Below are 24,395 nucleotides of genomic sequence, written 5' to 3'. Positions count from 1 at the left end.
AAACTAAAGCAATGAAGGCTTCTGTGAATCAAATCCCTAACTTCTTTCACTATTCATAAGCCAAATGTTAGGGAAATAAAAAGCAGAATATGTCTGAGGCATATGTTAAACAAAGGAAGGTGTTAAACATACAGATTTTGACATATTTAAATCTGAACTAAAACAATTACTGCTTGTAACACATCCAATTTCTGAAACTACTAAATTCAGTATGACAATCTCTTCATGTATGTGTATGTATTCATCTGCCATGAAGACATGGAAAATTTTCTTAAAAAATTTTTTAGCTATTCAAACATATTCACTGATCCACAAAATGTAACCAATCCTTCCCATACTCATTGTTGTCAATGAAGTGACAACAACTGTTAGTAATTTAAGCCAAATAGCAACAGTTTGTAAAATCATCTTTAGACAGTGTTTACTAAGAAAGCAATGACTTTTCAGCTGAATCTCTTGGAACTTGAGTGGTGGCCTTGTGCTAATTTACTTGGCTATGTACATGTTTCCCAACCCAAACTTCTTTCCCCAAAACTCCTCCTTTCAGTCACCTGGAGTTGCAGTTCTGGGTGCCTGAGTGGTTCAGTCAGTTAAGCATCTGACGTTAGTTCAGACCATGATCTCAGGGTTCTGGGACTGAGCCCACATTTCAGCCTTCCACTTATTAGAGAGTCTGCTTCTCCCTCTGCCTCTCCCCCCACTCATGCTCTCTCAAATAAATAAAATCTTACTTAAAAAAAAAGAAAACCTAGAGTTTTTGTTTGATTATTTTGCACATTCAATCTAAACAAAAGAGCATAGAATTTCTAGCACCTTTCCCTTCTTTTCTCATTCCTGCAATACTCTGCAAACTGATTTTCCCCTTCAGTTAAAATTATTTAACAAACCTGTAGAAAGTTTCTGACATATAATAGATCTTCAGTAATGTTAGCTTTCTTATCCACCTTTCCTTTCATCTCTCTGGTCTAAACTCTCAATCATCTAAGGCACAATTCTGATCAGATTATCCCTCCCCCCCCCCACTTAAAAATCTCCAGAGCACCAGTTTCCTGAAGCATGGCCCACTCAGGCAGCATTTAAAGGTGTCTGGTTCACATTCACCTTTTCAATTTTCTCTCACTGCTATCTTATATACAACCCTTATGCTTAGCCAACTAAACCATTACCCAATGACATACACAAATATATCTGAGCTCCAGCCCTCACCAGGCGAGCCTCCACTGGAAATAATTAAGCAACCAGTTAGTTAATTGAAAAATACCAGAGATTGAAGCTAATTATCTTAATGTCAAATGGACAGCCTTGAGTATTTAACTTAACTCTAAGACGAAAAACATCAACAATGAATATATTACTTTCTCATTCCCCAACAAGGCAGAGTATTTACTATCTATGCCATGGACCAGCAAATTATGGTCCACAGACCAAATCTGTCCCATGTTGTTTTTGTATAGCATTCTAGCTAAGAATGGGTTTTATATTTTTAAATTGTTGAAAAAAATCAAATGAAGTATCATAGTATGTCATGCTGCATGAACATCATTTGAACCTCAAATTCCAGTGTCCATAAATAAGGTTTTATTGAAACATAGTCATGATCATTCATCTACATAGCTGCTTTTATGCTACAATGGAGTTGAATAGTTGACACAGAGACCATATGACCCCAAAAATCTAAGATATTTACTATCTGGTCCTTTAAAAAAAAATATTTGTTGACCCTTAATCTATACGATGAATTAGGAATTTACTACTTAGTATTAATATTATGCTTTATTTGTGTTTCCTATTCCCAACTTCTCTTAAAGCCTCCCAAGAATAGAAATATTTCTGCAACTTTCCAATACTCTGGCCTACCATAGATGTTGTTTTGGGTTGTTTTTGTTTTTGTTTTTGTTTTTTTACATAGCTGATACTCAATAGATACTTGTTAGTGACTCTGATGCTAGTTCTACAAATAGGTATAGATAAATAGATTTTCCTGGACCAACTAGAGAAACAGACAGCAGTATATATTAACTACAGTCTTAGTTATAAAAGATGATATTTATTCTTTCATTAAAAAAATAGTTGCCATAAGGTAATACTTATGAGTTTTTCCCCAGAAGTACACTCCCATCTCCCTTGTACCTTAAAGTACACTTAGAGGTACCACAATGCCATTTTGTATCTTGGATTATAGTGCCATTTCTTTCACTCAATTCTTTCACTCAAATTCTATTTTGGCCCAACTATGCCTTAAAAAAAAAAAAACTGTCGATCTGGGACACAGCTCTTCAAATGGTGAAATTATCAAACCTAAATTGTTTCATGGACAGGGGCATTATATCCTAGATGACACCAAAATAACTTGCAAATTAGGTTGGTTCCATTCAATAGCACAGTGATTCTATGGGATAAAAAAATAAAACTAATCATTTGACTAAATTAACTTCATTCTATCCAGATACTCTACCTAATGATACTGTGTAGAAAGTATATATATCCTGATTATTCAAATGTCCTAATGCCCTCTATCAAATACAATGTGTGTGTGTGTGTGTGTGTGTGTGTGTGTGTGTCTGTGCTCTACTTAAGATGACCAAATAGCAAAATTTAATATAAAACATCATTATGAAATACATTGCACATTTTTGGACCCTTGTAGATTTTGCCAATTTTCTTCCCTCTGAATCTCTAAGACCTGTCTGAGCTGTCAACAGTGTTATGTCAATTGTTTACAAAACAAATCTCACTCACAGGGGAGATAGAAGCCTGATTCAGTATTCAGAGAAGCCAAGAAAGAAAAAAAAAATAGATGAAACACTGACAGTTGCAGATTTTCATTTGAAGTAGTGAAATCTAACGAATAAATAGGATGTCAGCACAATCTAAGACTTCTTTTTCTGGCCACAGGTTTATATTAAGAAATACTGGGACAATATTCTTTAGACATGAGAAACATTTTAAATAAAAGGATTCTTGGAATAAGACAAAACTGTTACATGATGGATTGTATAATTTCAGCATCTATTGTAATTTCCCTTTGTTCGTTTCATTGTGTTCTCTTGTCCTTTCTGCATTTCTCAAAAATTTGATAGCAATTTTAATGTGTTCAGACCATGTGTTGTCACTCCAGGTATCTGAAAAGTTTCTAATGATCTCTGTTGATCTTTTCATGTTAGTTGTAAAGAGAGTTATAAACACACAGATCTGACACTTGTTCCCAGAATATCATACACATGATGTTTGGTGGTTGCATTGTCATCAGTGAATCTAATATACAGTTGAGCTGTACAATGTAGTATATTAAAAAAAAAAATTTAAGTTTCTAGTGAGGAGGCAGTTGGTAGAAACTGTTCTTCATTATGTAACTTCATTATACAGCTACCTTGGTCTTGTAAAATATTAAATCTCTTCCTAAACATACTTTCAGAAGAAAGTACTACAGGGTCAGAATAGACGACTATGATTTTTAAATCTCCAGATTCCATTCATCCTACTCTGCTAGTGGCACTCCAGTCTTCATACAGGGACTCATCATTCCTTCATTCATAGACCACATGGATGCTGCAAAGCCAGGTTGTCTTCCATTTTCTGGGGTGACATGGCCCCAGCCTGGTTAGGCACATCATCTCCTTCCCCTGGTGACAGGCATCCATTTATCTATGAGCACACTGCTCCTGCTGAGTCAGTCAGGTCCAAGCAGAGATAGCCTCAGAACCTTAGCCTGAATGGCTGACAGCATACTGGAATTTGCACTTGAATCTGAGAAGATATGAGGCTGATGCTGCACCAGAGAGGCACAGTCTAGCAGTGAATGGAGCCAATGCTAAAAGGCTATATGAAGAAATGAAGAGAGCAAATGCTGTCCTGGTAAAAAGCATCTGAGCCCTGTCTTTCCCAAAGCAACTTTATGCCCAGACTTTTTATTTTTATGTGCCAACAAATACTCTCAAAATCAGTTTGAGTTGGGCATTCTGTCACTTGCTGTTAAAAAAAAAATCCTGATATGAAAATTGGTGACTCTTGTTTTCCCCTTTATCCCTCATAAGCATAGGGGGTAAAAAACTCTAGCACTTTCTTACACCTCCATTCAGAAATATCAATAGTGTGGAAAGTTTCCAAGAACGCAGGTTAAACAGAGATCTCCATTTCTAAGACATCTCTGATAAGGAATATTGCTAGTTCCCTCCAAGGACTTATACTCAAATTCTCTAACAGCAGCCACTGTGTGGGAAGAGTATAAATTTGTGTGAAGAGACTAAAAAGAAAGGGAATCTCCAGGAATGATGGTTGGAAATTAATGTTCAGTCATCCTTCACATGTGGGTAGCCAGCCTTGGTGTCAGTCTGGGAGGAGCTATCCCTTTGGTGCCTGAATAAAATATTTAAAAAAAAAGAAAAAAAAAAAAAGAAAGAAAGAAAGAAAGAAAGAAAGAAAGAAAGAAAGAGAGAAAGAAGAAAGAAAGAAAGAAAGAAAGAAAGAAAGAAAGAAAGAAAGAAGAAAGAAAGAAAGAAAGAAAGAAAGAAAGAAAGAAAGAAAGAAAGAAAGAAAGAAAGAAAGAAAAAATTTCCATACAAAAGGATACAAAAGGTAATCAATGGTGGAACTGGTCCACCTACTTCAGTAAACGGAACTATTAACAAAGAAAATACTGGACTGGTCTGGGCTTGGCGAGCAGACTTTGAAAAATGTTAAAAATGTAGGAAACTAGTCTTAAATAACTCCGAAGTTGGACTTCCTTTGAGGAACAAGGCATGATGTTTTCACGTCTGCTTTAAAATAAAGAATATCTAAGATCAGATTTGGAGATCACCATTCAGAAGGGAGGCCCATGGGTCAACAGTGTCAAATCCCAACTCCACATTTTCTTAATCTCCTTGGGTTTATTCTGTATTCAACTTCCCCACCAGTCACCCTTCCTCCAACTTTGAAAGACTCACCTCTAATGGAAGGTCATCTTCCTTCCTGTGTTTCTCAGCTCCTAAATGTGAGATTTTCAAGCCCAGAATCTTAGTTTTGGATATTCTCCATATTTGGGAAACAAACAAACAAACAAACAAACCTTTTCTGGAAAGCTCACCAGAAAGATTTTTAGAATAGGGGTTTGGAAATGTGTGTGCTGAACTTGACCTTCCTGAGCTGAGCAGAGAGGGCTGGTGGTTATCTGTCTCCATTCGGGGAGTGTCAGTGAAGCTCCCAGAGGACAGCAGAGCAGCTGGTGCTGGAGAAGGCTTTGCAACTAGCGGGACTGGAGGGACAGCCAGTACCAGGGTACTCAGCATAGTCTCCACCGAAACTCTGAGGCCATTTACATAAGAAGCTGTCCCCACTGTCCTTTTAACACAAACATGAAAATCCTTATAAAGTGATTTGAAGAAGGGAAGTCTGTTTCCAATTCACATGTAAGAAGTTCTCACCCTGCTTTACAGAGAAACCTGTCTGTCAAAATCACACTTAATTTCAAAGAGCTACTACATTGAAAGATGCTTCCGAAAACTGTGGAATGCACGTGAAAAACACTTTCTGGTCCATGTGGCCAATGTATGAACAGAGCAGATGGAATGTGCTTTCTGGTGACTTAGTACGTTTGAAGACAAAGACTTCACTTGCCCACACCTTAGGTATGTGTTCCAGTCCCAGCCTAATCCTACAGACAGCTGGTCAGACACAGGAAACACTTTATTTTTTAAAATACTTTGATTCACTCACTTTTAAACCAGTTTTTTCCTCATCTACATTTATTAATATTGTTGGGTTAAATCTTTAGAAAGGGCATTCTTTACAAATTCAGATTCAAAATATATTAACTTCCTTGTTTTGCTCTTTATGCCTCATTATATACCATTTTTTATTAAAGCTATCAATATGAAGTATAAATTTATTTCTAAAGAGAGTAAAATATTTTCACTGGCAATAGAAATCTCAAGCATGTAATTAAATACCAACATAACACGTGCACTTAATTTAAATCTTTGGACCATCTGAAAGTATTTTTAATGGAGTAAAATAATCACAATTTACCGTGTTTTGAGTAAAAAAGAAGTTAACATAATTAGAAAATATTAAAGTTCACTAAATTGGGAGATTGAACTTGAAAAAGATGCAAACATTATACTGCTACATATATATGTATCTCTGTAATACAAAAAAGGTGCATAAGATGCACATTATTAATAAATTCTATAAACAAAACATATATATGCTGTAGGAAATTAATCCAACAAGATTCTTTAAGATGGGGACTTGTGTTCTTTTATGCACTATATGCCTCACTTTCAGAAGTTTTGTCAGCACTATTAAAAACAGAACACTTATGAGCCAAAACCAAAAAATCAGCTGGATGTCAACTGTTGAAACTTCTCCCTCTTCGTCAGGAAACCAAACATGTTTTTCCTGCTAATTTACACTTTACTTCACAGTTAAGGGTACCTTAAAAGTGTTAAAGATAACAGTCATTCTGTGATCTGGTTAAACTTGAAAGGGCACCGCCTTTCCTCTCCTTGTGCACAGAGCAAGTTGAGAAAGGCATTCCAAACTAACATATTCATGGAAGCCTTTTATAAGCAAGATTTTACTTCTAACGCTGACCACACTATTTACATAGACTGCAAAGAGAGCCACGTTTCAGTGACGACAGTGAAATATCAGTGTCCGCAAAGGACCAAATAGAGCTAGCTGTGCTAAGGGCTCATCACCTGTCAATCATTAGAGACCCTGGGCCATGGCACCTTGTGATCCAGTGGCATCCAAGACAACTCCTGGACCAATTCCAGCTCTCAGAAACACCTTGCTTCATCTTGTACTCGCCAGCTGCAGAGAGGCTGTTAGAACCTCTGAGGTGTCTCACGAAGTACCAAAGTCTCGTGGCAAACTTGCTCCTCTTGTTCCCAGGCCTGACACACCGAGGCTCGAGGTGAACCCTACAGAGGGAAGACAGAGAGAAACAGGGAGCCAGGGAACTCAAAGCCAACTCATGATCTCTCCTGTGCACATTGTTTTACATCTATAGGCAAAATGGAACGGAAACATTATACAGCCTGGGACTGCCCCAGATTACAATTTCTGGAGAGTGTTCCACATAGTCTTTCTTCCTATTATTTTTCCTTCTTTGAAATAGTAATGTGTTGTCCAGTCCTGGTTTTTCACTATTGTAATCCAAATGTAAGTTTTATTCAGCTATGCATTGGTCTTATTTACCCTATTAAAACATTCCCCTTCTCTTCTCCCATTGCCCCCAGGCTACCCTCCTCTCAAAATACTGTATCGCCATAACCCCCAAATTCCCTTGTAGTTTTCAAGTTTTGAGTTATTTTTTATTGCTCTCTTCACTCTTCTTCACACAACCTCCCACAAACACTGAAATCATGCCGTTTTAATCTACCATTTCCTCTCCACTCGCATAGGCAGCCAGCCCAGGGTCCTCATCAGCCCACATCCGAGTTGCAGTGATGGCTTCTGAGCCAGTTTCTCTGCCTCCAGTCTCTTTTCATCAGATCCCACCTACTCACAGATGCTCTAATGATTTTCCTCTAACTTCATTTTCTTCAGGTCCTTTGCCTGCTCAGCAGTCTGTGGTGCTCCAGTGTCACTTATTATGCACACCCCAAGCCCTCCCTGGCCTTCAGCCCTTTCCACTAATATTACACCCCCAGGATCCCATCCCACCTTCATTTCTCATTACCTCTCACCACAGCCTCTCTGCTCTCCCCAGCAATAGCTGCCTGCTATCTCATATAAGTGATATGCTCATTTTCATCTCCGTATCTTTCCTCATGCCACCCCCACACACACACACACACACACACGCCCAGTGGCCTACAAATTCATTTCTACTCTCTCCATCGGTATCTTGCTTCTCTGCAAAAATCTGCTCCTCAATTATCTCTTCAGAAATAATTCCTTACTTAATTGCAACTGAATATGGGATTCCTTTTGTCCTTTATCTCCTCAAAACAGAGCAATCCTCTAGAGTTGTTGAGGATGGGGACTTGGGACATAAAGAGATTCAGGGCGATGCATGCTGTTTTGTACAAATAGGTTGCCAAATATACAAATAGTTTGTTCTAAATTCATAGCAAAGAAAATATCTTGCAAATGAAAATGATCAAAGGTCCAAACAAACAAAGGACTCTTACCTATGACAGCTTGTATAAAGGAAATATCCATGTATAATAACAATATCTGCCATTTATTAAGGGCTTTATTTCTGCTAAAGACTTTATATACACTAACTCATTTAACTTTTATTATAAACAAGATAAGCATTGTCATAGTCATGTTACAGAGAAGAAAACTGATAAACAAAATGAAAAAAAAATTTTTTTTAAAAAAGAGAGAGAAACAAAATGACTTGCCTGAGGTCACACTGTCAAGAATAAAGGCAGAATTTGAATCCAGGTTTAGCCTCACTCTAACATCTATTGTCTAAAACTGCATCAGCTACTCCCACAAATTCTTAACAGCTTTCATAGCATTCTGTTCTGACAGTTTCTGGGGGAAAAAATCACATTTGAGCTGACTGATTTCACTTTATCAATTGCCACTCAAAACTGCCTACATCCTATTTCTCTCTTCCTATACAATTCCTCCTCCTTCCTCCACACTAAACCTGCCCCTTACTACAACTAGAAAATTGGAGCCATTACATACAAAGCCCTCCTATTCCCACAACTCACCTTAAAAACTGACTGAACTTGAATGATCCGTCTCTTCTCTCCCATTTCAGTATCCCTCCCCATAAAAGGTCAATCCATTGGACCGATCCACTGGTGGCCTTGGTAACAATTCTCCCTTTTCTTCCTAAAACCTGTCTCCATCATTCAACCTCCAATCTCCTGCATCATTCATATTTTTCTTTCTACCATACCATTTCCACTATTTCCAAATATGCTATGGTTGCTGCCATGATTTTCACAATAACATAATAAATAATTTACTTTTTTGATTCTCATAACCCCATATACTAGTTTAGACATGGCCTCATTTCCTTGTTCCCCTCTATGGTCAAACTCCCTAAGTGGGTTGTTTTCACAACATTCCCTAATTCCTTACTTCCTATTCATCATGAACTCCTCTCAATACTGGTTTCTTCCTCTTTCCACAGGAACTATTCCAGTCAAGTCTCAAAGGACATCTGCAGAAGTCAAATCCACGCTGCCAAGGTTTGTGGGAATGTTCTTTCCTTATCTTGCTGAATTTCTCAGCACCTTTCAACAGGTTTTACCACTTTTTCTTTTTTTTTAGGGAAACATTGTTCTTAACTTCAGTGACATCACTGTTTGTCTACTCATCTCTACTGCTTCCTCTCAGTTTCCTTAGCAGGCTTATGCTTTCTTCTCTCTACATTTTGAGATCCTTAGAAGTGTGCCTTGTGCTCATTTTCTTCTCTGTATTCTCCCTAAATGATCTCATTAAATACCATGGGTTTAAATAAAATTATTATGTCTATGATTCTCAAATTTATGCCACCTTCCCAGACCTCTCCTCTGACTCCTATATTTGGTTTCCTCTTTGTATCTCAAATTCATATATGCAAAAGAACTCTTTTTTTTCCTTCTAAAACTTGTTTTCACACACACACACACACACACACACACACACACACAAACCCATTCTTTCCTATCTTGGTAAAAGGCCTAATCAATTCTCAACTACTCAAACCAAGTCTTAGGAGTCACCCTTGGCTCTACTCTTTCCCTCAATTCTTCATATACAATTCAAAAGTAAGTCTTATGGGGGTGCCTGGGTGGCTCAGTCAATTAAGCATCTGCCTTCGGCTCCGGCTCCACTCAGGTCACGATCCCAGGGTCCTGAGATAGAGCCCCACATCAGGCTCCCTGCTCAGTGGGGAGTCTGCTTCTCCCTCTTCCTCTGCATGACCCCCCACCCTGCCCCAGCTTGTGCTCGCTTTCTCTCACTCGATCTCAAGTAAATAAAATCTTTTTTTTTTATTAAAATTTAGGGACACCTGGGTGGCTCAGTGGTTGAGCCTCTGCCTTTGGCTCAGGGCATGATCCCAGAGTCCCAGGATCAAGTCCCACATTGGGCTTCCTGAATGGAGCCTGCTTCTCCCTCTGCCTATGTCTCTGCCTCTCTCTCTCTCTCTGTGTCTCATGAATAAATAAATAAATAAATAAATAAATAAATAAATAAATAAATCTTTTAAAAAATTAAAGATTAAAAAAATTAAAATCCCCATGTGCTTCTGTAACATTTGTACCATTCTCTCTCTTCAGTCATGTTGTCTTGGCCACACTTGTCTTCAAGTCCAAGAAAATGTCTATGCATATACTATTTTCTTACTGCCAGAATTCCCTTCTGATCCTTATCCTTCAGTTAACTATTAGTTCCATCTCACATGCCACTTCTCAAAGAGGATTTTCCTGATCATCCTGTATAAACTAAGTACACCACCTGACTATCATTATTTTCTATTCTCAAGGCTTTACTCATTTCTTCCATAAAAATTATCCACTAAAAATCAAATTTTCCCTTACTTATTTTTGCCTGTTTTTTCCTATTATAATGTAGATTTTATAGAGATAAGCAACCATGTATATTTACTTGATCATCATTTTATCGTCCTTGTCTAGGCCTGTGTCTGTCTAATACATAGGAGCTGCTATTCAATAAATATTTCCTGAAAGGAAAAATGAAAAGAATCAAACAGATATGTCATCCAGTCACACAATTTAAGAATTGATTAAAACACTGGTCCACAATTTTTTTATTACTATATACAGTTTAAGGTGAAAGAAACAAATGAGTATACCCCCCCGCCAGTATATGCACATGCTTCCTTATAAATAATACACATACTATAGTATAAATTATTATGGTATAAAACATCCACAACAATATTATGAAAGTAACATTAGCAGAAAGAAAGAAAGAAAGAAAGAAAGAAAGAAAGAAAGAAAGAAAGAAAGAAGAAAGAAAGAAAGAAAGAAAGAAGAAAGAAAGAAAGAAAGAAAGAAAGAAAGAAAGAAAGAAAGAAAGAAAGAGAAAGAAAGAAAGAAAGAAAAGGAAAGAAAAGTTTATTTCTTCCTCATATATATCAAAAACTATATTCCTTATCTATGGCAACTCTCTTACAAATGGCTCCACAATCTTTAACAAATGGTTTTTTGAAGCCACTATGCTTATGTCATCCATCAAACCAGCAGAAGGAAAAGAGTATTTATGAGAACAATGTGAGTTTTTATGGGTCAAGCCTAGAAGTTGAATACGTCACTCACCTCATGTACTATTAAATGGAATCCAATCATGTGGATGCACCTAACTGCAAGGGAGTTTGTGAAATGTAATCTTGTTGTGTGCCAGGAAAAAAATTAATGATTTTGACAACCAGCTAACCTATGGCTGCCACATCCATGTAAATGGAACTTCTATTTTATTCTTCTATCTCTTCATCTTGTGTAATCACTGGGGGAACCACAGTCCACTTTGGAAATCACTGAATTAGATTATATGACCATTGTAACATCTCTAAATGGTCTTTTGACTGAGAGGCAATATTCACTAGTAAGGAAGAATTGAAGTTATTCTTAACCAAATGACAATTCCTTAAGATTGCCAATCAGCCAATAGAAGAAATTGGAGCAATAGTACTAGTTTGCTTTGTCCTCAGGATATTGTCCTCAGCCTGAACCCACATCATTCAATATTATTGAGTGATTGAATGAATTTCACATGTTCAAACATGTTTGAACTCCTTTCTAGAAATAATTACCAAAAGGGGTGCCATTTTGCTTAGTGGTCCTGAAAAAAGTAATGACAATAATATTTGAATCAAAGAAGTGACACATTCTTATTGGAAATGGTCTCTTTAAAGTCATTTTTTTTTTCCTAGAGAGAGACCACCAGAAACATTGCATTGTCAAATTTAGTTCTTCCATACATTACAATGGAATCAACTTTTTTCCATTTCTTCAAATCTTTATATGCTAATTAAAATACATTCAAGTTTTTATTTTATCCTTACTATTTGGACGTCTCTAGAACACTGATCATGAGAAAATTATCCCCAGTTATGCTTATTAATAGAGCAGTAAGTTTCAAAAATTCAAAAATTTTGAGCAGCATGAACATGGACAGGTATTGACGCTTCTGTAATAAAATGTAGTTGTTAAGAAGTTAAAAATAAATTTCTAAAAAGGTTTTATTCACTTATTTGACAGAGAATGAGAGAGAGAGAGAATGTACAAGCAGAGGGAACAGCAGAGGGAGAGGGAGAATCAGGCTCCCAACTGAGCAGGGAGCCTGATGCTGGGCTCGATTCCAGGACCCTGAGATCATGACCTAAGCCAAAGGCAGATGTTCAACTGACTGAGCCACCTAATATCCCCTAAGAATAAATTCTTAAGGATGTTTTTAAATGACTACCTAGTCTGAGAAATCACAGATGAGAGTCTGAGAAATCATGTTTTTTTTAAAGATTCATTTATTTATTTGAGAGAGAGAGAGAGCCTGTGAGCATGTGGGGTGGAGGGAGGGGGGTGGAGGGAGAGAGAGAATCTTATGCAGACTCATCACTCATCACTGAGTGTGGAGCCTGACAGGAGACTAGATCTCCTGACCCTGAGATCACAACGTGAGCTGAAACCAAGAACTGGATGCTTAACCGACTGCGCCACCCAGGCATGCCCACATTTTTTTTTTACACTAGAGGTAAATTTAGTATTTTTGAAATAATATGATGGCAGAGAAATAGTTTGTGGCAGAAAGAGATTCAAAGTTAGGAAGTGATTCTAAAGTTCACAAGAATTTAGCTTTTTAAATAAAACAGCTCCAATATTCTTAGAAGAGACTATTCCAGAAGAAAGTGTCTTTCAAGTGTCTGGCGGAATATTATAGCCCACTATTAAGAAAGGTTACACTGCTTATTTACACTCTGGTGATTATATCTTTAAATATAAAGCACTAATCAATTAGTATTAAAGATTTATGAAGGGACAAGTTAATAATTTTCCACTCAATTCCTTCTTACTAATTAAAGATTTTTCACTATTAATCTTTGTCCTTTAGTATTTAATCTGAAGTAATGTTTGTCCTTTAGCTTTAGAATTAATTTTAAATAACATCTTTAATTTTGATAGAGAGCTATTTCACAATTGCCTTTCAGATTAAATTAAGAAATCTCTAAAACTCTCCCATTTAATTTTATATATAAAATGTCATTTGCATTAATCTGATGATTTTAAATTATACATTTGGCTCACAATATCTAATTAATTTGGCAAGAGAATTATGGAAATAATAAAATTACATCCAAATTTCAAGGAACACTTCATTTTTAAATGCCTAATTAAATGTATCTTTGTAATAAAAGACATCATTCTGAAGAAATGTAATAGTACTTTAATTTCTGAGTAATAGGTATGCTGAATATTAATTTGCCCTATATTTGGCATCCATGGGAGACAAAAGCATAGTGTTCTCAATGCCAAAAGCAAGCAGTACACTCACGCTATCTGAGAAAGAAAATAAAATCAAAGTTGTTTGGCAAAGGGTGCAAGGGATGACTTGAAAAACTGAGTGCTTCGTTTTTTGTTTTTTTTAAAAAAACTAATTGGCAGATGGTTATTTTTAGTTTTTCCTGCTTTTCAGTCAAGAGACTAGTGAAGGGCAGTGATATTTAAGATTAGCATTGTAGTTACTTGTGTCTTCATTTATTTATTTTGCGATGCTGCTTCTTTCTGATGGGTGCTACTTCTGACTCACCTCAATAACCCAAAATGTTGTTTTATGTTAGCAATGAAGTTGGATACAGAGGAAAAGTCGCTCTTTTTCTTTTCAAGAGTGTTTCCAACTCTCCTGCCTGCTTTTTCCCACTCTTACTTCAAATATTAAAATTAATTTACACACTAAATTCTCCAGTGAATGGCCCATAGTTATCCATTTTCTTCTTTATCTAATTATGTGATTCTATACTTCCCATTTCTTTGTTAAAGCCTATTGAAAATCATCTTACTTCCTTTCTTTCAATTTTTCAAGTTCAATGACATTTAAAAACTTATGCCAACTATATACCCCATGCCACAAGTATAGGACAAAATTTGACAAGTGTGATCCTTCTAAGCACTAAATATATCTTTAAAAAATAGAAGTGTAATTTCAATACCAATGGGGTCAGAGTTGGATAATTTCTAGATTAAGGCATATTAGCAAACATTACAATAATTCTAAGGGATATTATAATACTTCTAAGGCATATGACAATTACTTTAGTCATAAAGTAAGAAAAATCAATATAAGCATATTCCATAAATGCACACATTAACCTGCTAGGTATTTGGAAACAATTTATTAAAAATCATTATTCTTTTCCGTATTTCATATTCAAGTATAAACAGCTTGTGGCTCACATTTAAAATTTCATCCATCTTCAGAACAGAAAGGTAACAAACAAAAACCTGAAGCAGAGTCAAACTATGTCATTTAGAAACATCTTCATCTCTGTGGATTATCAGGGGATTACACTCCTCATGCCTTGCCATGCCAGAGAAGCTCTGAGTATCATTGGTTAATATTAGGCTTCAGGCTCCTGCAGTTTTCCAAGTAAATGAAAGGTCAATAATGCTTGTCACTCACAGGCTCCAGGCAGACAGTTTTGCCTACCAATTCAGCATTACCCGCAGTACCACTGCTAGAGTTACAGTGACTATCCCAAAGGTACTTACAGCTCGTTTTCTATTCATTCTAGCATAATCCTCTCACTTGCTGACCATTAGTGGTGTAATTAATGGGCATTTTCTGATCGATGTACCCTTGCAGATAAGTGTTATAATAAAGGGTGATTACAGTGAAGAATAATACAGTTGAAAATCAGTACCTAGTCGTCACCACTCATTGGCAGTGCCATAACAGAATCAGACAGTGAGACCAGACTGCATAGAAATTATATCAAATAAAGTAATTCTTTCAATTTATTGCACTTTTAATTATGCCATCTTTAATTTAAAGAACTACCTTGCCCCATACAATGTACTCTCCAAGCTAAAGGGAATTAATCTAAGGCTAACTAATATTCACTCCCCAGCACATTTGAAATCAATTTTACCTTAAGCAAAATGTTTTATGAGTCTTTAGTTTACCCTGGGCATTATGCATCTTCATAATTTTCTAATGAGCTTAAGATATCCATGAGCAGAAGCCATGAATCTTGTTTTTGGTAGCCCTTAAAAACAATTTTTTTCCAATCTGCTGTAAATTAAGAGATGTGAGAAAATGAGAATAAAATCTCATTACCACTGACAACCTCACAGCCCAATAAACCTGTGTTAAATCTTATTAAAGGGTCAGTTATTTGTCATTTTTAGTAACCTTCATCATCAGAGCCAATATCATGCCATCCAATCTTTCTTTAAGATACCAGGGCACAGAGGTCACACAAAGAGCTTGGGCCATGATAATCATCCCTGAGCGTGATATAAGAAATTAGAGCTCTTTCCAGAGGTCTCAACTTAAATATTGACACACACTGAGCTGCAGTATTACACAGAAGCGTCGAGGACGAAAATCCAGTGAACAAAACCTGAGAAGACCCTGTGATTTCCTGATGACCAGAATCAGAAGGGACATGATGACCATCTCACAGACAAGGCAAAAGGAACATATAACCAAGATGAGGCTTAATCATTGCTTATTGGATAAATAAAGATAAAAAAAAAAAACAGATCTCACACAGCCATAGGCTTTACATACAACCAGTTTTCTACAGACAGATTAAACTTCCTGTAGATTTTTCTAAGCTGAATTTTAATAACAACAGACCAACTTCTATTATTGACCAGTATTTTCTGAAGCTGATTTCTCTCCCCTGCCCTGAGTCTATTCATGGGAAAACAGAATCTTTATATAATGTAAATATAAAGAGATATATATATATACTACCAAAAATGACAACAGCAAACAACTATTCTAGTAATTTAGGCAAAATATAAGGTGATTTTTCAAAATTCTGTGCTAGTCTGTCCAAGACCATTCTCTTCCATTTTGCAAGTAATATAGGTGATCACAAATAGAGGAGAGCCTCATGCTTTACAGTTATAGCACATTTTTCTTGATTTCAGCTTATGACAAGATAGTTTGTAGGCCACTGGCAAGAATTAAACAGAGAAATTTAAATGAAGAAATTTCTATGTTCTAGGGGAATTTCAAAGAAGTGTACATGTGTTTGTACCAGGTAGGGAGAACTCCCCACAAAATAGTTATACAAGCCCCACTTAGTCCCACTGCTCTTCAGTTTCACCCCCTTGTCAGCACACCTGATACAATTCACCTTATCCTGCATCTGAAATTCCTGGGACACCTGGGTGGCACAGTGGTTGAGCGTCTGCCTTTGGCTCAGGGTGTGATCCCAGTTTAGGGATTGAGTCCCATATCTGGCTTCCTGCAGGGAGCCGGCTTTCTCCTTCTGCCTGTGTCTCTGCCTCTCTTGAATGAATGAATGAATGAATGAATGAATGAATGAATGAATGAATAAATAAAATTAAAAAATAATAAAATTCCCAGGTTCTAAATAAGAGGAAGGAAGTATACAGCAAAATCAAAGGCACTGATTTTATTTACAGTCCCTTAGATGTAATTATCACCAGTCCCAACTTTACATATTGGTCTACTCAGGCAGCCATAACTAAATACACACACTGGATGGCTTAAAAAAAAAAAACAAAACAGAAATTTATTTTCTTACAGTTCTGGAAGCCAATGAAGAGAGCAGGGTACCAGCATAATCAGTTTCTGGTGAGGTCTCTCTTCCTGGTTTGCAGAAGGCCACCTCTTGCTGTGTTCTCACATTGCAGAGAGAGAGAGAAAGAGCTCTGGTGTCTCTTCCTCCTCTTATAGAAACCTTTCAGATTAGGACCCTACCCTATGATCTCATTTAACTTTTACCACCTTTTCATAGGCCCTATCTCCAAACACTGGAAGGTACATGAGTCCAGTCAACATACGGATTTTGGAGGGATACAATTCAGTCCTTAGCACTTTATATTACAGAATGTCAAATCTCTTTTATTACCGCCACTTAGACTGTCTCTATAGGACACCAAAACAAGCAGCTGATGTAGGAAGAGTTACACTGAATGTTTTGAATGCTATATGCAATGGACACACTATTCAAACTATAATCTTATTTTCTACTATTACTATGTTTCCATTTCTGTCTGGTGGCAGAAAGAAAATTACATTCACCTCTGGGATTTTTCCCTCCACTCCATTTCCATGGAGCAGCTTGGACATTCTGTCAAATTTAAGTAGGATCAAGACATTGAGGAGTCTGGGAGGCAACATCTGATTTTTGGTCAGCCTTTTTCCACAAAAGCTTCCCGTCGTCTTAGGATCTCAGCACTGATGCAAACTTTTCCTGGACCCAGCCTTGAAAAGGAAATGGAGGCCAAAGGGAACAATATGGAGAAAACACAATTTATGATCCTAAATATTATCATATTAAGCAGAAGTTATAAGTTTGACCCTTTTATCTATCGAATGTCAGAGTTGGAAAGGCTCGTAGTGATTTTCTACTGCATTACCATAATTTTGCAGATGAAGACACTGAGGCCCAGAGAGGTGACATAACTCATGCCAGGTCCCATGACAACTCAATGGTGAGTCACAGACTAGAAACTCGGTCTTCTCATGACACCTTGCTGTATAATTCATAATATAATTCAATTCAACCAACACCACATGAGTATATGAAACTATGGCAGGCCCAGCAAGTACCAAGAGAAGAGTAAAAAAAAATGACACCTACAGTTTTAAACAGCACTGGGGCTGAACGGAAGGAAGTCTCTTGATGTCGCTATTGCTTCTTGTTGACTTGTTTTCAGAAATGTACACTGAGGAGCAAGATATAAAGAGGACTTTGGTAGACTAAGAATACCCTAAAAGATTACTTGCTTGAAATATTTTTTTTAAAGATTTTATTTATTCATGAGACACACACACACACACACACACACACACACACACACACACACACACAGAAACACAGGCCGAGAGAGAAACAGGCTCCATGCAGGGAGCCCAATGTGGGACTCGATCCTGGGTCTCCAGGATCACGCCCTGGGTCAAAGGCAGTGCTAAACTGCTGAGCCACCTGGGCTGCCTGAAACATTTTAATTAATAGAAAAATTTACATTTTTTTCTCCTCCATTTCAAGTCCCCTGCAGTAGAAAAGCACTGCTGGACATTGTGATGAAATCTTGTGAAACACTCTTGCATCAGCTTGGCTAAGATTAGGCAGGCCTCAGAATCAAGGATCCTATGAAGTGAAAGGAGGGGGATCTCTTCACTTCTATGGAAGAGGGTTTCTCTTGATTTCTTTTAATTAAATAAAAGAATTCAAATACATAAAGGTAGATTATTAAGTTTTTATAACAAATCCTTATTAGTCCTTCCACATAATTCCCTTTTATAAAAACAGGGTTATTATGGCTCTACTATAGTAAGAAATGCCATATTTTCTCTCTCAGCTCTAGAAGTAGATAGCAAGCAACTTGCAAATTATACAATCCCATTAAAAAGTCAAATTATGGGCACCTAAGTGAGTCAGTGGTTCAGAGTCTGCCTTTGGCTCAGGTCATGGTCCTGAGGACCTAGGATCAAGACCTAGGATGCAGGCAGCCTGGGTGGCTCAGCGGTTTAGCGCTGCCTTCTGCCCAGGGTGTGATCCTGGAGATCCAGGATCTAGTCCCGCATTGGGCTCCCTGCATGGAGCCTGCTTCTCTCTCTGCCTGTGTCTCTGCCTCTCTCTCTCTGATGAATAAATAAATAAAATCTTTAATAAAAAAAAAAAAAGACCTAGGATGCTAGGGGGTCTCTAGCATCCCCGCAGGGAGCGTGCTTCTCCCTCTTCCTATGTCTCTGCCTCTCTTGTGTTTCTCATGAAATCTTTAAAAAAGAAAATAAAAAATAAAAAATAAAATTACTCTGCAAAAGAAAAATGTTTTCATTATCATTTTATCATTATTTTCATATGATTTTTTTCAAATGTAGAGATATAAAATGAATATAAAAATGAATCTCCCCCCAAAAAATGAATCCCATCATCCTGTTTCAATAATTATCAATACCTAATTTGTTTTTCTTTATCCCCTCACCTACAATGCCTCTCCACACAATTATTTTGAAGCAAATTACAATATATTTATCATATACATTTCATTATGTATCTCTATAGGAATTTTTAAAAAGTATGTATCAAACAAATACCATTGTCACATTTTAAACATAAACAAGTATTCTACAGCTTTATCCAATGTTTCCAACTCTTGGGATGCCTGAGTGACTCAGTCAATTAAGCATCTGACTCTTGACTTCAGCTCAGGTCTTGTTCTCAGGGCCATAAATTCTAGCTCCATACTGGTCTCCATGAGTTGGACATGGAGCCTACTTAAAAAAAAAAAAAAAAAAAAAAAGCAAATAAATAAATGTTTTAAATGCCTGTAGTTTTGCTTTTATAGTTTTTGCTCTTTCTTACTGCTTTTCAATTAACAATCCAAATAAGGTCCTTGTATTACAGTTGGTTTCTATGTCTCTGAAGCTTCCAATTCATAGGTTCTTCTGCTGTCTTTTATTTTTATAATTTATTTATTGAAAAGCATAGATCATTTGTCCTATAGTTGTACACACTTTGGATATTGGTTACTTCATGCTTGTAGTTACCTTTAACATGTTCCTCAGCCTCTGGATTTTCTGGAAATGAGAAATTAAATCTAGAGGCTTCATCTGGTGTACAGATTTTTAGCATAATACGTCAAAAATGATGTATGCTTCCATGAGGAAGCATATAATCTTTGATTTTTTTCTTGATATTAGTAGTTATCCATATATCATTAGGGTTTATAAACTGATGATATTTTAAGTTCTATGCTGTCCATTTCATATATTAGATGGATATAGTTCTATGTTTCTACAAAAAGAAGCTTCCCTTCACCAACTATTTGGTTGTCCTTGGGTACAATAAAAGGATATCTTTTAGTCTCCTGCTGTTCATTTCTTGTGGCTTGTTTCTTGCAAGACGTTCTATCTGAGCCTACTTTCACAATGTACTTGCCTCCCAATACTTTATGCTTCTTGTTCCAAGTCCCCTATACCCCCAGGATGTTTGTAGTTAGTACCTATTAAGGTGGCCAAGTTCATGAAAGTACCATTTAAGCAGTGCAATGTAGCAAAGTGGTACAGTTCTGAAATCTGGAATTACAAATAACTTTTCAACCTGGAGGCTCCCAACTTCCTGAAATAGAGTTTTTTCATCTGTAACAGGAGTAATAAAAATACTTGCCTGTGCCAGTTATCACATTATTACTCTAAATCTACCCTTCTTTGCCATGCCCTGTGACACTGGAATTAGACCACACAACATTTCTCCTTTGCTAAGCTGACATAGTGTAAGGCTTCTCAATGGAGGATACTGGAGGGACCACAAGAGAAAGGAGCTTTCATTCCTGATTCCAGTCTAGGCTTCTTCTCCCACCTATGTTACAGGTACCAAGACTGTTTGGGAGGCCCCAGTGTGCTCACTCTCCAGAAAGTTTTACCTGTAGCCCAGGAGTTACTTCCTAAAAACCTTGACCTATTGAAACTCCAGAAAACTTCTATAGGCCTTTCCTACAGATAACTTCCAACATACTCACACCTTTTAGAAGGTCTCTTGGCCACTCAGCAGGTTTCTCTTACAGGCCAACTCTGGCTCACACCTTCTGTCAAGGTTGTTTGCCTCCAGCAGCCTGGTTGTGGCAGCCATGACCCAAGTGACAGCCATCTTCATGATCATGCAACCTGTGTAGTGGCTTTGATGTTGCCATCTTGAAATTTTCAATAATTTAAGAAATTTCATTGTCATTTTGCACTGGACCCAACACATTGTGTAATTGGTCCTTCTCTGTGTTCTGAATCTCAACCTGGAGGTGGGGTGGGGCTCCTCCACACTCTTAGTTCCTTCCTGCTCGCTCGCTCTCAGAAGTAGTGGCTGCTTCTGAATTTGTTTTCCCTCTAATTTTTTAAGTTTTTATTTTAATTCCAGTTAGTTCACATGCAGCGTTATGTTGATTTCAGATGTACAGTATAGTGATTTAACAATTCCATACATCATCTAGTGCTCATCACAACAAGTGCACTCTATAATCCTCATCACCTGTTTAACACATCCATCTGCCTCTGGCCCTCTGAGAACCACCAGTTTGTTCTCTATAATGAAGAGTCTCTTGCATTGCCTCTCTCCCTCTTTTCTTTTCCCTTTGCTTGTCTATTTTGTTTCTAAAAGTCCACATATAAGTGAAATCAAATAGTGTTTGTCTTTCTCTGATGGACTTATTTCACTTAGCGTTATACTCTCCAGCTTGATCCATGTCCTTGCTAACAGAAGATTCCCTTCTTTCTTATGGGTGAATAATATTCCATTGTGTGTATGTGGTATACGTGTGTGTGTGTGTGTGTGTGTGTGTGTGTGTATGTACACCACAACTTCTTTATCCATTCATCTATTGACAGACACTTGGGTTGCTTCTATAATTTGGTTATTGTAAATAATGTTGCCATAAACATAGGAGTGCATTATCCCTTTGAATGAGTATTTTTATATTTTAGGGGTAAATACCCAGTAGTGCAACTACTGGATCATAGTGTAGTTCTGTTTTCAATGTTTTGAGGAACCCCCATACTGTCTTCCACAGTGGCTGCACCAGTTTGCATTCCCAACAACAGTGCATAAGGGTTCCTTTTTCTCCACATCTTCCCCAACACCTACTGTTTCCTGTATTGTTGATTTCAGCCATTCTGACAGGTGTGAGGTGTTATTGTGGTTTTGATTTGCATTTCCCTGATGATAAGAAATGATGAGCATATTCTTACGTGTCTGCTGACTGCCTCTATGTCTTCTTTAGAAAAATATCTGTTCATGTCTTCTGCCCATTTTTTAATTGGATTATTTCTTTTTGGTGTTCATTTTATAAGTTCTTTGTATATTAAGGAAACTAACCCGTCATCAAATATATCATTTGCAAATATCTTCTCCCATTCCATAGGATGAATTTTAGTTTTGTTGTTGTTTCCTTTACTGTGCAGAAGCTTTTTCTTTAGTTGTAATTTATTTTTGTTTTTGTTTCCCTTGACTCAGGAGATGTATCTAGAAAAAAGTTGCCATAGTACATGTCAAAAAGGTTACTGCCTTTGGTTTTTTCCTAGGATTTTTATGGTTTCCTGTCTCACATTCAGGTGATTCAAAATCCATTTTGAATTTATTTTTGTATGTGGTATAAGAAAGTGGTTCAGTTTCATTCCTTTGCACGTTGCTGTCCAGTTTTCCCAACACCATTTGTTGAAAAGACTGTTCTTTCCCTATTGGATATTCTTTCCTGCTTTGTTAAATATTAACTGACCACATAGCTGTGGGTTTATTTCTGGGTTTTCTGTTCTGTTCCCCTGATCTATGTGTTTACTTTTGTGCCATTTCCATACTGTTTTGATCACTACAGTTTTGTAATATAACTTGAAATCCAGAATCATGGTGCCTCCAGCTTTGTTTTGCTTTTTCAAAATTGCTTTGGCTATTCAGGGTCTTTTGTGGTTCCATATAAATTTTAGGATTGTTTGTTCTAGTTTTGTTAAAAATGCTGTTGGGGGGATCCCTGGGTGGCGCAGTGGTTTAGCGCCTGCCTTTGGCCCAGGGCGCGATCCTGGAGACCCGGGATTGAATCCCACGTCAGGCTCCCGGTGCATGGAGCCTGCTTCTCCCTCTGCCTGTGTCTCTGCCTTTCTCTCTCTCTCTCTGTGACTATCATAAATAAATAAAAATTAAAAAAAAAAATGCTGTTGGCATTTTGATAGGGATTACATTAAATGTGTAGATTGTTTTGGATAGTATTGACAGTTTAACTATATTTGTTCTTCCAACCCATGAGCTTGGACTGTCTTTCCATTTCCTGTGTCATTTTCAATTTCTTTCATCAGTGTTTTATAGTTTCCAGAGTACAAATCTTATACCTCTTTGGTTACGTTTATTCCCAGCTATCTTTTTTGATGCAATTATAAATGAGATTGTTTTCTTAATTTCTCTTTCTGCTGTTACATTATTGATATATAGAGATGAACCCGACTTCTGTACACTTATTTTGTGTTCTGTGACTATACTGATTTATCAGTTCTAGCAGTCTTTGGTGGAGTCTTCAGGGTTTTCTGTACACAGTATGTATCATGTCATTTGCAAATAGAAAAACTTCTACTTTTCTAGATTTTTTTTCTTTTGGTTTATTTCTAGTTTCATAGCACTGTGCTCAGAAAAGATGCATGTTAGTGGCACCAGGGTGGCTCAGTCAGTTGAGCATCTTACTCTTGATTTCAGCGGTCACAATCTCAGGCTCCTGGGATCGAGCCCCACATCAGGATCTACACTCAGCAGGGAGTCTCTCACTCCCTCTGCTCTTCCCACCAGCTCACATTCTCTCATTCTCAAATTAATAAATCTTTAAAAAATATGCATATGACTTCAATTTTTTTAATTTGTAGAGGCTTGTTTTGTGACCTAACGTGATCTATTCTGAAGAATGTTTCATGTGTACTTGAAAAGAATGTGTATTCTTCTATTTTAGGATGCAATGTTCTAAATAGGTCTGTTAAATCCATCTGGTCCAGTGTGTCATTCAAAGCCACTGGTTTCTCATTGATTTTCTGTTTAGATGATCTGTACATTGATGTAAGTGGTATGTTAATGTCCCCTACTATTGTTGCATTATTATCAATTAGCTCCTTTATGTTTGTTATTAACTGCTCTATGTGTGTGGGTGCTCCTATGTTGGGTACATAAATATTTACATTATTATACCTTCTTGTTGGATTGTCTCCTTTATTATTATATAGTGTCCTTCTTTGACTCTTGTAACAGTCTTTGTTTTAAAGTCTATTTTGTCCAATATAAGTATTGCTACTCTAGTTTTCATTTGACATTCATTTGCATAATACATGTTTCTCCATCCTGTCACTTTTTATCTGCAGGTGTCTTTAGGTCTAAAATGAGTCTCTTATAGGCAGCATATTCATGGGTCTTATTTTTTTTTTAATTTTTTTAATTTTATTTACGATAGTCATACAGAGAGAGAGAGAGAGAGAGGCAGAGACATAGGCAGAGGGAGAAGCAGGCTCCATGTACTGGGAGCCTGATGTGGGATTTGATCCTGGGTCTCCAGGATCGCGCCCTGGGCCAAAGGCAGGCGCCAAACCGCTGTGCCACCCAGGGATCCCTTTATTTTTGTACCCATTCTTCACCTTGTCTTTTCATTACAGCATTTAGTCCATTTACATTCAAAATAATTATTAATAGATATGTACTTATTGCCTTTTTATTGGCATTTACTGTTTAGATATTGTTTCTGAAGTTTTTCTCTGATGCTTTCTTATATTTCTCTCTT

The 24,395-nt window shown here is 37.0% G+C and overlaps 1 pseudogene; it reads left to right on the top strand.

The window, feature by feature from the left end:
• The first annotated feature begins 6,706 nt into the window (after window positions 1-6,706).
• LOC112652176 (bifunctional methylenetetrahydrofolate dehydrogenase/cyclohydrolase, mitochondrial-like) overlaps window positions 6,707-24,395 on the top strand; it is a 31,083-nt pseudogene continuing 13,394 nt past the window's right edge.

This window comes from Canis lupus, chromosome 13, assembly GCF_003254725.2.
Source record: "Canis lupus dingo isolate Sandy chromosome 13, ASM325472v2, whole genome shotgun sequence".
NCBI lineage: Eukaryota > Metazoa > Chordata > Mammalia > Carnivora > Canidae > Canis > Canis lupus.
This window is presented reverse-complemented; position numbering and strand designations above follow the sequence as displayed.